Source organism: Chiloscyllium plagiosum, chromosome 14 (genome assembly GCF_004010195.1).
Source record: "Chiloscyllium plagiosum isolate BGI_BamShark_2017 chromosome 14, ASM401019v2, whole genome shotgun sequence".
Classification (NCBI taxonomy): Eukaryota; Metazoa; Chordata; class Chondrichthyes; order Orectolobiformes; family Hemiscylliidae; genus Chiloscyllium; species Chiloscyllium plagiosum.
The window spans coordinates 25,774,743-25,791,962 of NC_057723.1; the positions used below are offsets into that span (position 1 = coordinate 25,774,743).

Below are 17,220 nucleotides of genomic sequence, written 5' to 3' on the forward strand. Positions count from 1 at the left end.
TGTGCAATGTAAAGGGCTGTAAGGAGAAGGACACTGAATGGAGCAGCAGGCAAGATGAGGGCTCCCAAGTTCTCATATGTGGAGATGGAAGCCTTAGTTCAGGAGGTCAACAAGAAGAGAGTTGGTTTTTCCATTAGGGTCGTAAAGAGGTCCTGAAGAACCACCCTCTGAAGAAAATTGGGAGCTGGGGACCGTAGAGGTCACGTGTTACCGTGACACCCTGGGAACTGTGCTGCAAAAACGTTTGATGACTTTAGGCGGATGGTCAAGATCAGAGAAGTCCTTCTCCAAGGACATCACTCCACTAAGTCTCTGAAACTTGTTAATGCACCTCACCAGCATCACTCACCCATCAGCAACCCCTGAAAGTTGAGCTCAAGCTGTATATTCAGATACTGCTCCTCATTTGCATACATTTTCTATTAGGATCAACCCCATATCCAATTCCCTCTGCTTGTGCATTTCTCTAGCTGTTCTGTGAAGGCAGGAACATTGAAAGTGTTCTCATAATACAGGCAAAAGGCCAAGGCACAATAGGCATGTTTGCATCATCAGAGCTTATTGGAGGACACTCATGTCATGGAAGTCATTTCATCCAATGCTGCTGACGGTATGTTTCTGCCTTATGTTCCTTCTAAAACCCCAATTTACCTACATACTTCTAACAAAATGAAGTCAATCTTTGGATCCAATGACCCTGGACTCCCTGCACTCAACCCAATCCTTTCCTTCTGATTTTCTGGTTTCAGATATCCAAGCATCATTCCCTGGACAGCCACCACCACAATGAAGAAGAGCAAGAGCTATGAAGCCATTTGAGAAAGAAACCATGTCACATGTTCTGACACTTGCAGCCAGCAGCTCTGATGTCGGTACAGCACATAGCTTGGAGGGTAATGCCGGCTTGGGATTTGGTGTTCAGGAAAGGAAATCAAGAGCAGGAAACTAGAGATAGGTCAGTTAGCCTAATGTGTGCCATTGGGCCTCAGATAGGTAGGAAAGGAGGCTGTAACGAGGACAAATGGTCTGAAAATGGATACAATTGTGTATAATTTGGGGTAGTGTGAGGTTCACTTTTTCATGGAACGAATATGAAAGCAAAATATTATTAATATGAGGGAAGACTACTGTATAATGTGGTACTGAAGGATCTAAATGTTATCACAACTGAATCAGGGGAGTGCACTGTTTCTATAATCCAACTGCTCTATGGGTCACAATGTACAGTATAAATAATTTTTCCAGTTATCGTGATAACCAATTAATTTATGTTATCCATATCAATTAGATTCACAGATTCATAGAGATGTACAGCCGGGAAACAGACCCTTCGGTCCAACCTGTCCATGCCAACCAGATATCCCAACCCAATCTAGTCCCATCTGCCAGCACCCGGCCCATATCCCTCCAAACCCTTTCTATTCATATACCATTCAAATGCCTCTTAAATGTTGCAATTGTACCAACCTCCACCACATCCTCTGGCAGCTCATACCACCCTCTGTGTGAAAAGGTTGCCCTGTAGGTCTCTTTTAAATCTTTCCTCTCCCACCCGAAAAGTATACCCTCTCGTTCTGGACTCCCCGACCTCAGGGAAAAGACTTTGCCTATTTACCCTATTCATGCCCCTCATAATTTTGTAAATCTCTATTAGGTCACCCCTCAGCCTCCGATGCTCCAGGGAAAACAGCCCCAGCCTGTTCAGCCTCTCCCTAGAGCTCAAATCCTCCAACCCTGACAACATCCTTATAAATCTTTTCTGAACCTTTTCAAGTATCACAACTTCTTTCTGATAGGAAGGAGACCAGAATTGCACGCAATATTCCAACAGTGGCCTAACCAATGTCCTGTGCAGTCGCAACATGACCTCCCAATTCCTGTACTCAATGCTCTAACCAATAAAGGAAAGCATACCAAACACCTTCTTCACTATCCTATCTATCTGTGACCCCACTTTCAAGGAGCTATGAACCAGCACTTCAAGGTCTCTTTGTTTAGTAACACTCCTGAGGACCTTACCATTAAGAGTATAAGTCCTGCTAAGATTTGCTTTCCCAAAATGCAGCACCTCGCATTTATCTGAATTAAACTCCATCTGCCACTTCTCAGCCCATTGGCCCATCTGGTCAAGATCCTGTTGTAAACTGAGGTAACCCTCTTTGCTGTCCACTACACCTCCAATTTTGGTATCATCTGCAAACTTACTAACTGTTCCTCTTATGCTCGCATCCAAATCATTTATGTAAATGACAAAAAGTAGAGGGCCCAGCACCGATCCTTGTGGCACTCCACTGGTCACAGGCCTCCAGTCTGAAAAACAACCCTCCACCACCACCCTCTGTCTTCTACCTTTGAGCCAGTTCTGTATCCAAATGGCTGGTTCTCCCTGTATTCCATGAGATCTAACCTTGCTAATCAGTGTCCCATGGGGAACCTTGTCGAATGCCTTACTGAAGTCCTCCAACAACTTGCCCACCACCGAGGTCGGGCTCACTGGTCTATAGTTCCCTGGCTTGTCTTTGCTACCCTTCTTAAACAGTGCCACCACATTTGCCAGCCTCCAGTCTTCCAGCACCTCACCTGTGACTATCAATGATACAAATATCTCAGCAAGAGGCCCAGCAATCACTTCCCTTGCTTCCTACAAAGTTCTAGGGTACACCTGACTAGGTCGTCGGAATTTATCCACCTATAACCATTTCAAGACATCCAGCACTCGCTCCTCTATAATCTGGACATTTTGCAAGATGTCACCATCTATTTCCCCGCAGTCTATATCTTCCATATCCTTTTCCACAGTAAATACTCATGCAAAATATTCATTTAGTATCTCCCCCATTTTCTGTGCTCCACACAAAGGCCGCCTTACTGATCTTTGAGGGGCCCTATTCTCTCCCTGGTTACCGTTTTGTCCTTAATATATTTGTAAAAACCCTTTGGATTCTCCTTAACTCTATTTGCCAAAGCTATCTCATGTTCCCATTTTGCCCTCCTGATTTCCCTCTGAAGTATACTCCTTCTTTCTTTATACTCTTCTAAGGATTCACTCGATCTATCCTATCTGTACCTGACATATGCTTCCTTCTTTTTCTTAACCTAACGCTCAATTTCTTTAGTCATCCAGCATTCCCGATACCTACCAGCCTTCCCTTTCACCCTGACAGGAATATACTTTCTCTGGATTCTTGTTATCTCATTTCTGAAGGCTTCCCATTTTCCAGCTGTCCCTTTACGTGCGAACATCTGCCTCCAATCAGCTTTCGACATTCTTGCCTAATATCGTCAAAATTGGCCTTTCTCCAATTTAGAACTTCAACTTTTAGATCTGGTCTATCCTTTTCCATCATTATATTAAAACAAATAGAATTATGGTCGCTGGCCCCAAAGTGCTCCCCCACTGATACCTCAGACAGCTGCCCTGCCTTATTTCCCAAGAGTAGGTCAAGGTTTGCACCTTTTGTAGTAGGTACATCCACATACTGAATCAGAAAATTGTCTTGTACACACTTAAGAAATTCCTCTCCATCTAAACCTTTAACACTATGGCAGCCCCGGTCGATGTTTGGAAAGTTAAAATCCCCGACTATAACTACCCTATTATTCTTACAGATAGCTGAGATCTCCTTACAAGTTTGTTTCTCAATTTCCCTCTGACTATTGGGGGGGGGGGTCTATAATACTATCCCAATAAGGTGATCAACCCTTTCTTATTTCTCAGTTCCACCCAAATAACTTCCCTGGATGTATTTCTGGGAATATCCTCTCTCAGCACAGCTGTAATGCTATCCCTTATCAAAAATGCCACTCCCCCTCCTCTCTTGCCTCCCTTTCTATCCTCCCTGTAGCATTTGTATTCTGGAACATTAAGCTGCCAGTCCTGCCCATCCCTGAGCCATGTTTCTGTAATTGCTATGATATCCCAGTCCCATGTTCCTAACCATACCTGAGTTCATCTGCCTTCCCTGTTAGGCCCCTTGCATTGAAATAAATGAGTTTAATTTATTAGTCCTACCTTGTCCCTGCCTGCCCTGACTGTTTGACTCACTTCTGTTCGCAGCTGTACCCATCTCAGATCGACCTCTTTCATCACTATCTCCCTGGCTCCCACTCCCCACCTTACTCGTTTAAATCCTCCCAAGCAGTTCTAGCAAATTTCCCTGATAGTACATTAGTCCCCTTCCAATTTAGGTGCAATCCGTCCCTCTTGTACAGGTCACTTCTACCCCAAAAGAGATTCCAATCATCCAAAAATGTGAATCCTTCTCCCATACACCAACTCCTCAGCCATGCATTCATCTGCTCTATCCTCCTATTCCTGCCCTCACTAGCTCATAGCACTGAGAGTAATCCAGATATTACTACCCTTGAGGACCTCCTTTTTATATTTCTGCCTAACTCTCTGTAATCTCCCTTCAGAGTCTCAACCTTTTCCCTTCCTATGTCATTGGTTCCAATGTGGACAATGACCTCCTGCTGGCCCCTCCCCTGGGAGAACATTCTGCACCCTCTCTGAGACATCCTTGATCCTGGTACCAGGGAAACAACACACCATTCTGCTTTTTTTCTGCTGGCCACAGAAACGTCTGTCTGTACCTCGGACTACAGAATCCCCAAACACAATTGACCTCTTGGAAGCCGACGTACCCCTTGTTGCTTTAGAGCCAGTCTCAATACCAGAAACTTGGCTGTTTGTGCTATGTTCCCCTGAGAATCCATCACCCCCTACTTTTTCCAAAACAGCATACCTATTTGAAATGGGTATACCCACAAAAGACTCCTGCCCTCGGTGCCAACCTCTCTCACCCTCCCTGGAGTTAACCCATCTATGTGACTGTATCTGAGACTTCCCCCCTTTCTATAACTGCCATCCATCACATACTGTTGATGTTGCAAATTCCTCATCGCTTCTGTCTGTCTCTCCAACCAATCTACTCGATCTGATAAGATTTTGCATCCAACAGCATTTATGGCAGATATAATCCGCAGTAACCCTTAAACTCTCTTTAAACTCCTATATCTGACAAGAAGTACCTTTCACTGCAAAGGCCATTTTTTGCTTCTTCACAATCCTTAATGTATTTGTAAAAACTCTGGATTCTCCTTAATTCTATTTGCCAAAGCTATCTCATGTCCCCTTTTTGCCCTCCTGATTTCCCTCTTAAGTATACTCCTACTTCCTTTATACTTTTCTAAGAATTCACTTGTTAAACAAAAGGATCTATCAATCAGTATTGCATCTATAAATCAATTCTCTGGTTTATTATCCAAACAAGACTTATTCAATAAAGATGCAATAATATTTAACATATAATTCATCAGCAGTTTGGAATTGTAAATGGTTATCTTACAAAGTAAATAGAAAACATGTATACTGTATACATGTACTCTTCAGGAAAAAGGAAGTAAAACATATCTGTAGAGTTTGGCTTTTTGAAAAAAAATTGCTTCGGTCAATGAGTTATTCTTGAAAGCAGAAGTATAAAGCGTGAGATGTTACTGAATTTGTTGCTCTGAAGTTTCAGCAAACGTCAATTCACTATTGCATTGTTGTCACTGAAGTCTTGCAGACACAGCTTGCTTAGGCAATGCAATCTTGAGATGTTCTTTCAATCATTCTTTCAAAAAGACAGATATGTTTCATTATGAACTGATGCAGAGAGGGTTCTTTTCAGAAATGGGAGAGATCTGCTGGGCAGCTTGTTCTTATCAGGCTTCCCTCTAATGCAAATAAACACAGAGAATGCTGGAGAAACTAAGCAGGTCTGGCAGCATCGGTGGAGAGAGATAGAAAGTTAACATTTCGAATCTTGTCTGACTTCTCTTCAGAAGAAGAAGAGTTCTGAAGAATTCCTATTGTCCTTGAAACTCTAACTCTTTTTCTCTCCACACATTTTGCCAGACCTTCTGGGTTTCTCCAGCATTACGTTTATTTCGGATTTCCAGCATTCGCACTAGTTTGCTTTCACTCTCTCCAATTCAGTTTGCTCTTATCAGGTTTCCCTCAAACTGAACCAGAGAAAATGACAATCTTATCAAGCCAGTCAATGTTCAAAACACAGTCCCGGCAGTGTCTACAGTGAAACAAACAGTTGTCACAATCATGTGTTTTGTAGGAACGCTCGTGTGGAAAAAAAGCCTCCAATGTCCACATAGAACCTACATTTGTCTTTTTTTAATGAAAGCACTCCAGGTATGTTCACAACACTTGAAATAAATTCCTTTTTTCAACAATCCTTCAAAACTTAGCAATACTAAATATAAAGGATTCTTGCAACAGTGTCTTCATGCATGATTCAGAAATGTTCTCATGCAGGTAGTGTATGTAATAAGCAGGCAAATGGAATGCTGGCCTTCTTGCAAAGCAAGCAGAATATACAACTAGCCAAGTCTTGTTTTAACTGTGTAGGCATTGTTTTGTGTTTTTCTTAAATTTGTAATTTTTGTTCAGGATGGAAACAGCACTGACTAGGTGGGGTATTGTACGCAGTCTTGGTCATCTTACTTAATGAAGAATGTATTTGCATTGGAAGCAGTTTGTAAAAAGGTCCATTACGTTGATTACATGGATAAATGGGTTGTCGTAAGAGAAAGGTTGAGCAGGTTATCGTAAGAGAAAAGGTTGAGCAGGTTGGTCATTTATTCATTGAGGTTTAGAGGAACGAGAAGTGATCTTATTGAAACAGGGAGAATATCATGCAGCGTATAACTGGTAACTAGCTGTCTGGCAGCACTTGCAGATCCATGGTGCAGTGTCTGTTGGCTAATGTTTGCAGTCCCTGTAATGCACAGGCATATGTCAACAATGGACAGCATTCTGATGGGTGGAAGAGGATTTTGTCAGTTGTGCAGAGAGCTAGTAGCCAGTTGATGGGAGCAAGTGTTGTTCCCTGGCAGCTGAAGCTTCACCTGCCCATCAGACCCATTCAGTGGCTCACTCTCCCTTTCCAAAAATTGATATTTTGATCTGGCACCGAGTGCCAGTGAATGAGGGAGTCCAACCACCCAACAAGGCTACAGACAAATTTGTTAGAGTTTATCGCATGTCCACCCATGACAACAGGAGGTCTACATTGGTCGCACCATATATCTCCGCACCACTGCTAAATTGTGATGGACTGAGGGATAATGTGTGTCAAGTGGATCATTAATAAGCTGAATAGACATTCTGCTAGCAGCAGCTGCTAATTCTATACCAGCATCTTTGCCCTTTGACAAGCGAGCAGGTTTTACTGGTTCCAGACACTGACAAGGGACTTGTCCTATGATTAAGTGGGCTCAGCTCCCATTTTGTAATGAATTAATTACAGCCCCTTATTTTAGTGATGCTGCGGCAGTTCAGGTTATGTTTATAGCATCTGTATTTACTGCCGTTCAATCTGAGTGCTAAGCAAGACAGACAGAAGAGTGATGCCTTCACAGTGTAAAATAATCTCCCAGAAGTAAGAGATCTAAGAGTCTTGTAATGGCAAGGAACTGAAATAAATTAGTATTAGTTAAAAAAAAAACTGGACATATTAATGAAACTTAAAAGTTGACAAATTCTCAGATTGATCTACCAGGGTGCTCACAGAACTGGCTGTAGAGATAGTCGATGCATTGTTGATAAACTTTCAACATTCTGTAGAGTCTGCATTTAAAAGGTCACAAATGTTATCCCACTATTTAAGAAAGGAGGAAGAGAGCTAACCAGGAACTACACACTAGTTAGCCTCACATCAATAATAGGAAAATGATAAAATCTATTATAGCGATATGATAGCTGAGCAATTTAGAAACTAATCAAACAAAAGCAGAAGTTAGAGAATCTCAGCAGGCCTGGCAGCAGCTATGGAAGGAGAGAGAGAGCAGAGCAGAGTTAATGTTTCAGGTCCAGTGACCTTTAAGAAATTAATGATCTGTCTTCACAAAGCCCAGGATGGTCAGAAAGAATTTTTTAAAAAAAATTATTCGTAGGATGTTGGCATCAGTGGCCAGGCCAGTATTTATTACCCCTCCCTGTTTGAGATAAGAGTTAACCACATTGTTGTGGGTCTGGAGGCTCATGTGGCTCAGATTGGGTAAGAATGGCAGTTTCCTTCCCTAAAGGAGATTAGTAAACCAGGTTATTTTTTAACCCCAAACATCTGCAGTGGATTTCAATTACAGATCTTTAATTCCAGATTCTTATTGAATTCAAATTCCACAGTGGCAAGATTCAAACCCAGGTCCCCAGAACATTACCTGGCACTCGGGATTCATGGTCTAGTGATAATACCATTTGGCCATCACCTCCCCTTGTTAAAACACCATTAGGATGGCTACCTGTAGTGTGCATATCCCATGGAGGTCACCTGACTACAGCAGTCCAGGATGGATATTTGCTTATGTTTACATTTCAATCCAAACACCTCTGTTTATACAAAAGAAAGCATACAGTATAGTGTAGCAGACTTTACTTGTCTTCAGAAAATATATTTCTCCACTCAGATTGCCTTGCTGAGCATATGTGCTGGGTTTGTTCAAATTCTTTTATTCCTTTGGCTGCATCCATGCTACCTTTGCCCTTTCATTTGGCTGGAGATGGTATGGAGATGATGATTGCTTAACTTCTACTTATTACAAGCATTGCACTAGCTTTTATGTTCCATGATTATGTTCTTCATATTTGACAAAAGGAACAAATCTTGCCTTCCTTAGACTTGATTCAATTTCTTAGTGACTTGCATGAATGTATCTCTCCTCTCAACTCCTGCAGGATCATCCCTCTATTTTCTTTGTACAATATCCATCTTAACTTGGCAATTTATATCTGCATGTCCAATATGCTTTTAGAAATCTTTGAGCGCATCCTTTCATCACTACCTCTTGTCATACTTGGAGAGTGAAATCTTCTTGTCCATTGTTAGATTTGAGCAAGGTGCTTGTCTGTTGTATTTAATATCTTTGTTAGGTTGATGGAATCACACTGGATGTCACATATATTTGAATTCTCTATTTCATCATCAGAAGTCCTGTTCAATAATGTATATCGACTTCCCCTTTGTGGAGTGGGGGAGAGGGAGCATATCTGCTTCAGGGAGAAATGTAGCAGCAATAAGTTGAGAGAACCCTAGATATCTAGGTCAATTCAGGACTAGATGAGGAAGAAGAGAAAGGCTTTTAATAAGTCCAAAGCGAGCAATTCAGCTGTGGCCCTATGGGAACATAGGAAGTGCAAGAGGGAACTGAAGAAAGAAATTGGAAGAGCAAAACGGGGATGGGTGGGCATGAAAAGAACTTGCGAGCAGAATTAGGAAGAATCCGAAGATATTTTATAAATGTATTAAATGGAAGGGGTTAACCGAGGAACGAGCAGGGTCCGTTAGTGACCAAAGGAGGAACCTGTGTGTGAAGCTGCATTATATTGGAAGAGTGTTGACTGAATACTTCTTTTCAGTCTTCATTCTGGAAAAGGAGAATATACATATTGAATTCAGGAAAAGGGATTGTGTAGAACTTGCACAGCTTGACATAGGAAATGGGTAAGTATTAGAGGCTCTGATGGACTTAAAAACAGACTGCTGTGGGATGCAAGGCAGGAAATCGCAGGGGCTCTGACACATTTTTAATTCCTCTCTGGCCATAAGACTGGAGGACAGCTAATGTGGTACACTTTTAAAGAATGGTGATAGAGATAAATGAGGAAAATACATACCAGTGAGTCTGACATCAGTGGTAGGGAAGCTATTGGAGAAAATTCTGAAGGAAATAATTAATATCCATTTGGAAAAGCATGGGTTAATTAGGGATAGTCAGCATGGCTTTGTCAGACAGTGGTCATGCTGAACATATCTGTTAGAATCTTTCAGAAATGTGATCGCGTGTGTGGACAAGAGACGTTCAGTTGATTTAGTTTATATGGATTTATGAAAGCTTTTGATAAGGTACCACATATGAGACTGAATGAGAAGATTAAAACACATGGAATTCAGGAAAACTTAGCGAGATAGATCAGTAAACTGGCTGAGTAATAGAGCACAAAAGGTAGTGGTAGAAATTTATTCAAGTGACTGGAGGCCAGTGTTCAGCAGTGTACCTCAAGATTCAGTACTGGGATCCTTATTATTTGTTATATATCTAAATGATATAGTTGAAAATGTGGGGGAAATGGTAAGCAAGTTTGCAGATGACATCAAGATTGGGAGGGTAGTTAATAGTGAAGAAGATGGTTGTGGGTTGCAGGACGATATAGGTGGATTGGTCAGATGGACAGGGCAGTGGCAGGTGATATTTAACCTTGATAAGTGTGAAGTGATGCACTTTGGAAGAAGATACAAGATGAGGGAGTATTTAATTAATGGCAGGACACTGGTAAGCTTAGAGGAATCGTGAGGTATTTAATCACTGATCCCAGACCACATGAACAGGATAGTTAAAAAGGCATATGGGACACTTACTTTCATCAGTCATGGCATTGAGTAGAAGAGCAAGGATATAAGGTTGGGGTCGTACAGAATGTTGGTCAGGCCACAGCTGGGTACTGTGTGAAGTTCTAGTCACCTCACTGCAGCTCCAGCCTTACTTTATGACTAAGATGTGAGACAAATGCAGGAAATTGGGTTTAGTGCACCTTTAGCAGTAGTTATATTGATAGAGACTCAATAGGCCAAAAGACCTTTTCCACACTGTATAATTCTATGACTTTCCTTACTTGCATGTCACATCCAAATGATATCCTGTAACTGCAGTAATATTTTTTGAAGCAGTTAGTAGCAGCTTGAGGAAAGTTCTTTCAAGTGGCTGATGTTTGGACTCAATAATTACTTTGTTTGTTTCAGATAGATACTGATGAAATTGTTCAGAAAATAATAATGGCAAAAAATAATGGCCAAGCTCACACTCTTCGTCTGAGCATAGCACACTTCATTGAAATTAACACTCTGGATGTAAATGCAACCAGTTGTCCCTGCTGCATTAGAGTCGCTTCAAGTCCTGTCTTACTGTCATTATATCTCACAGGGTGATTTCTTATTTGTGTCATAATATTTCAGCACTGTTTTAGCACCCTTGTAATCAGTGAGTTCCAGATTTCCACCACCTTCTGGGTGGAATGTTTCTCCTGACATTCTCTCTGAACCTCCTGCCCCTTACCTTAAATCTGTGCTCCCTGGTCATTGAGCCTTCCACCAAGGGGGTAAAAAAATCTTGTCTATCCTGCCTATGTCCCTCATGATTTTATACATCTCAATCATGCACAATCTGTGCACAAAATGAGTTAATTGCAATCGGAACATTGCTTTCCCCACATTGAACATGCCTTTGTGTGATGTTCTTCACAATATTTATACCCTGCCCTTTATCCACGATTATTCAATACTTTGGGTTTGGCAGTACCTATCAGCTTAATGCAAGACATGATAGTCATGAGAATCTCTCACTTATAATTAATATCTCACCTCTTCTGCACATCAATTGCTTTCCTGGAAATAAGTTTTACCTTTCTCGAAATATGCACTCTCTCTGTAGCACCTCTTATGCATAATTAGATCAACTTTCAGTTATGCAAATTTTCAGGATGCTGAGAATTGTGTTATTGAGTCCCATATTGTTCAATGGACAGTTTTTTCATCTTGAGGCCCTAATATTGAAGATGTACCATTCGTAAGTTCTGTTTGCTTGGAGTTCAATACTTTTAAAATTTCTGCAATTTGCTTTTTTTTTCTATCATTCAGAGAATTTCAGAATGGACTACACTTTGATCAGTAATACTCAGGCAAGTTAAACAGATCTGTGGCTGTTTCATAATTTTGTCATCTTATGTGGGAAAAAAAAACTGCCAGTTTTGCTTCATATCACATTCCACTTTGATCAGAGCTTGAAGGGAAAAGGCTGCATCCATTTGCTTTAGTCTAATTGGGCAAGTCTGTTGCATTTTTGTGTCAAAAAAAACACAAAGAATCTCACATCTCACATCAACACTGGGAAATGGACATAGGCTCTGTTCATTTGATGATCTAATATAGGTTTGCTCATGAGGCAGGTTTGTCACAGATATTCAGTACTTGTTGCAGAGAAATGTAAAGACACATTCCTACACTTGCATGTTATAACCTGGACTGACAATGGCTGCTAGACATGTGTTCCAGAACCTGGTGACATGCTCATTAGTATGTGCTCCTTCCTAATGCTGTATCACGTTTTGCTCAAAGATAAATTCCCATACATTTGGAGTGGCATTGCTTACTTACCAAAATTTCTTACCAAAATAAAATTTGAAGCATATACAATTGAAACAGCTCTATAATGTATAGGTGTTTTGACAATCCCCGCAGGTCTTGTGATGGTACAATTTTCTTGTGATCTCTTGAGATCATTGGGTGTTCTTGAATTGTAGATGTATTGGGGTCCTTAGTGTTATGAGTGTTAATTGTTGTCGTGTTGGTCTTCCACACTTTCACTCTTCACACTTAGCTTTATGTGTGTCTTATGGACAATTGGAGTATTGCACAGTTCCTTTATTTGGCATCTGTCCTTCCTCCGTGTTACTCCATTGAATGTTATGATCCTTTGGGAACTCACTGCTTGCCCTTGATATTTCTGCAGGTAACTACATTCCCTGGATATGACTCGAACCTCCTAGCCTATGTGAAGGTGAGGAAGTTACACATCTGCTTATCAGTCACATGGACATTTTTCCTTGCTTTCTGAGGAGTTCCTCCTGCATTTGTGGAACTTGGCTTGGCATGGTTGTTCTAAATTGTGTTCCTTTGACCCAGACAATCCAATTACTGTTGGAATGCATTTGACCGATGGTAAGCCTCATCAAAATTATCCGTTAACCTATTGGCCATGTTTCCAGCCCAGATTCCACATTTGGTCAGTCCTACATGCATCTGTCACTGGAAACCAGGGAGAAATCCTTTCAGCAAGGAACAGTATTCCATGCCAAAGCATTCTTGCTTTTCCACAATACGTGTTGCTATATTTCTGAAGTTAAAGTTCTGAAAGAAACTTTGACAGCAACTAGGGCAAGGTAAGTGATGGGAGGGCATCATGCCAAATGGGTGAGGAAGGCAGGGAGCCAGGTGGATGAATGGTTATAGGGTGCTATGTGAATGCTTTGGGTAGCCCCGGGCCAGGCAGGGGTGGCTGGAGGCTGAGGGTATTGTGACTTGCAGGATTAGATCAGATTCCACAAGACAGTTCAAATGGGACTCAGTAGGACCAGACATTCAGGATGGGTGTTGTTTCAGGAAACCAGCTCGGGCTGTGTTGTTATCATTGGTGCAGTTGTTCAGCGATGAGTCGGGATCTCAGTTTAATAGCTAGCCATGAGATGGCGTACGTTTTAAAATCAATTAACATTCCTGGGTAAATATTAAGTTTCAGTGAATGAGAACTCTTAACATTCTGACTCTTCCTGAAGGTTCCTGACACGAAAGCAATTGCTCATCAAAAAATAGGGTTTTCCAAGCAATTCCCACAGATTGAGCTGTCTTGACATGCAGCTCCAGTTGACACTGCTCCACAACTTACTGTCCAGTGGAATGAATAGGTCATAATGTCTGCTTGTGACAACAGGCCCATCTGGATCCCATGAAAAGAAAAAGAGGCCGCCCTTCTAACATAGTTTTCCACAGCGTCGTCTGTTGTGGATCACTTCCTGTTTCCTCCTGAAGTTGATTGCGGAAGATTATTCATCAGATCGACTTTAAGCTTGTTCCACCTCGATGTTTTCGCTGTCATCTCAGTCTGGTGGAATTTCTACATTCTTGATAAGTTATGATAATCTGTGCTCAGTGTGTCTGATGTAACCATTTTGGTGCCAGATTTACAGCAGATATGGAAGTTGTACACCCTACTTTTATCAGAAGTCCTTGTAATCAAGATGGTGCACCCATCAGTGGGTTGTTGCAAATTATTTGTGATGGTGTGTGATTGGGTTCCACAGTCAATTGTTTATCACATAGCTGTGTATGAAATTTTGTGGGACTGCGTAACAGAGCAAATGAAATGCTCTTTATTTTGGAATAGTTGCATAATACTTGTTTTAGACTTTTGGATCTAAATGGAATCTGTTTATAGTCTTCCAGGATGCACAGTTCTAGACACTTTTTGAGCTGCATTGACCTCCAGGACCGGCTTATTCATTGGGTCACTGTTTAAGTTGAATAATAGTCTCTGCTGGTAGTGACTGTCTCAGTAATTCAGACTTGTGTTAGTGGTCCTCCAGCCATGCATATGGGACATCTTTCCTTACAAGCTTTCTTAAAATTGATGTGTTATCAGAAATGTTTGGTATGTCTGCTGCTAGGAAGTTAAGAAATTGAGTGATGTGCACAGATTTTCTTCATCCGAGGGAGTAGGCGTTATGTTGTACATCTTTGATTTTCTTACTTTTAAAGATGAGTTTTTCCCAACAAGATACTACTGTCTCTATTGATTTTCATTAGGTTCTTCAGTGTTTTGTCTATCACTATGATATCCCTTGAGACAGACCTGAAGTGTTGTCTCTCTCTGAAAACCTTATTTTCAATCGCTTCCCACTCTCCTGGCAAAGAAATCTTCCTGCTCGTCGTCCATATACCTGGTTAGAGAGAAAACAAAGTAATGAGCTCTCCTCGAATTTTTACCTTGAAAATTTACAACTAGTTAGGGAGAGCAAGAATGGGTCTGCAAAGAGTGGGTCATCCCATAAACCTGACTGACATTACCTGTGGCAATGTCATTGGATGTTATTCCAGAAGTCATATGGTAAACTTCCTTACAAGTAAGTGTTAGCTAAAGATGAAACCTGTGGCACCTTGGGTAAGTTATTGAAATATTTAGGAAATTAGTTAAGAGGCAGGAGACTAAGTACAGAAATAGTAGACAGCTATTCTTATTGGCAAGTTGTTAGTAATGTGATAGCAAGGTTCTTTGTTGGGATCTGAATTATTTATCTTGTTAACGAATGTCTTAATTATAGAACAGAAAGTCACACATACAAATTTGCTGATGGTACAGGGATAGGTGGCATATTTGATAAAAAGATATTGATAGATGAAATGAATGGGCACAGCTATTGCACGTATATTTGAATGCAATGAAATAACTGGGCGGCACGGTGGCACGGTGGTTAGCACTGCTGCCTCCCAGTGCCAGAGACCCGGGTTCAATTCCTGCCTCAGGTGACTGACTGTGTGGAGTTTGTGTGGACTTGTTGGGCCGAAGGGCCTGTTTCCACACTGTAAATAATCTAATCTAAAAAAAACCCAGAAGGATAGAACAGAGTGTTTTCTAAATCATAGAAAACTAGAAATAGTGGATGTCCACAAGAGGTTTAGGTGTTCATGTAATTGAATCATTAAAATGTGATGAATAGAAAAAGAAAATTATTAGGGAGGCTGTGAGAAACTGGTCTGTACACCTAGGGAAATAAACTGCCGAGGAAAGTAAAATTTTGTTTCAATGACCCTGTTCAAATTGTATCCATGGGCTGCTCTCAGTACCACAACACAAGGATGTAATGGAGGGAATGAGTAATGTTTACAGAAAATTATCTGGACTGCAAGGATTAAATTCCAAAGAGAGATTGTAGAAATTATGATTGTGCTATTGAAAACTTAGAAGGTTGAGCAATGATTTGTTTTTATTTCAAGATATTAAGGAGAACAAACAGAGAAGTTGTACGTACTGTTGGGAAGTTTAAGAACAAGGACATAATCTAAAAATTAAAGCCAGACCTTTCAAGAGTGAAATTAGGACAAACTTCTATGTGCAGAAATGGGAAAAGTTTGGATCTCTCCTTCATTGCCATATATCAGCAACGATCTCATTGAATGACAGAACAGTTTCAAGGCAATAAATTGACAACTGCCATTCTTATGTTCCAATGTACAAAGTCTTGGTCACCTCTTAGACACAACGATGGAGAGCCAGCTGGGCAAAGTTGGAATTCGGTTTTTCTCCCTCCTGGAGGACTGCAGTCACATAGAAGTTGAGAACAAGAGCAATTTTAATGGCTGAGATCCAGACGGGAGAAGTGCTGCCTTAAGATCTGTGATGGATAGAACCTTCTATGAATAACTCCTTTTCCCCTCCCTCACCACAATGTTCTGTCTCTGCAGCCTCAACTTTTCTTGCACATATGGCTGCAGTAGCTGTGGTAGCTGTTCTATGAATCGATCACAAAGCTTCTCTGACTACCCCAGCACACACCCCCTCACCCAACTCCCCTGTTCTCCTCGGGAGGATTCAGTACCACTTCATTCCAAATCCAGCAAAGCACTAGAACTGATCCCACAATTCTGTATGTTTTGCCAGAGCAGCTGGTGGGATTTTACATGAGGCAGGCAGGAAGGAGAAGACAGAACCATAAATTGATGAGAGTTGTTCCGTTTCTGGTGTGGTCTTGTGCCAAGTGACCAACTAATGTCCAATGGGCAGGGGAGAGTGTGGGAGAAGCTAACCACTCCTTGGCTACAGTGGGTGACTGAGGCAGCAGCTGCATCACCAGCTGACATGGGTGAAGGTATTGGCACCACGTTTAAAGGGTACCAAACTTGGATAGGTGCCTCAGACCATCCTTTTTACACCTTTTGCAGCCTGCACACAGCTGCAGGCCATTCATTCCTGTGTCCTTCTGTGACTAGTCAACCAGTCATAACACCTGAGACAAGAACTGCATGGCAGGAGAATCCTGAATGGCCCCACAGTTCAGTAAGTCCTTGCATGTTCTACTCCAGTTTATTTGGATGAGCAGGAGATGCTCCTCCACAAGGACAGAGGAGGAGACCTCTCCAGCTAACCAAGCAGGCCTGGATGGACATTTCACAGGAGGTCAGTAGACACAGGTCATGCAGAGAACCTGTCAGCAATGCTGCAAACCATCATTGTCCATCTTTGCCCCACAAGGTGAGTACCACACCTTTTGGGATCAGCAGCTGGATAAGTGTGAGGGTGCAGATGCTAGACACAGAGAGAGACTATTGTACAATTGGCAATAAGTGTGGCTTCAGCATTCCATTGGAAAGGAATGGCTTCAGCTCTGTCAAAGGATACAAGCTTGGCACTGCTGACCCTCACAAGTGGCACCAGGCTGATCTAATGCTACATGCATGCCAGTGGCTAGAAAAACAGCAGTTAGGGTGCAAAGTAAATAAGTACTCAATCTGCTCTTGACACAGGACTAATTTTGCTGTTCCATGTTCTTGCAGAAGAAGGAGAGGGCCTGAGCAACCAAAGAAAAGAGCCCAAACCAGTGTCAGGGGCCCGATGATC

General features: G+C 41.6%; 1 protein-coding gene across 1 annotated transcript in view; it reads left to right on the forward strand.

Moving 5' to 3' along the window:
* Positions 1–17,220, forward strand: part of LOC122556566 (solute carrier family 22 member 5-like) — a 113,575-nt gene that overhangs the window by 73,513 nt on the left and 22,842 nt on the right. The gene's annotated exons all lie outside the window — the stretch shown is intronic.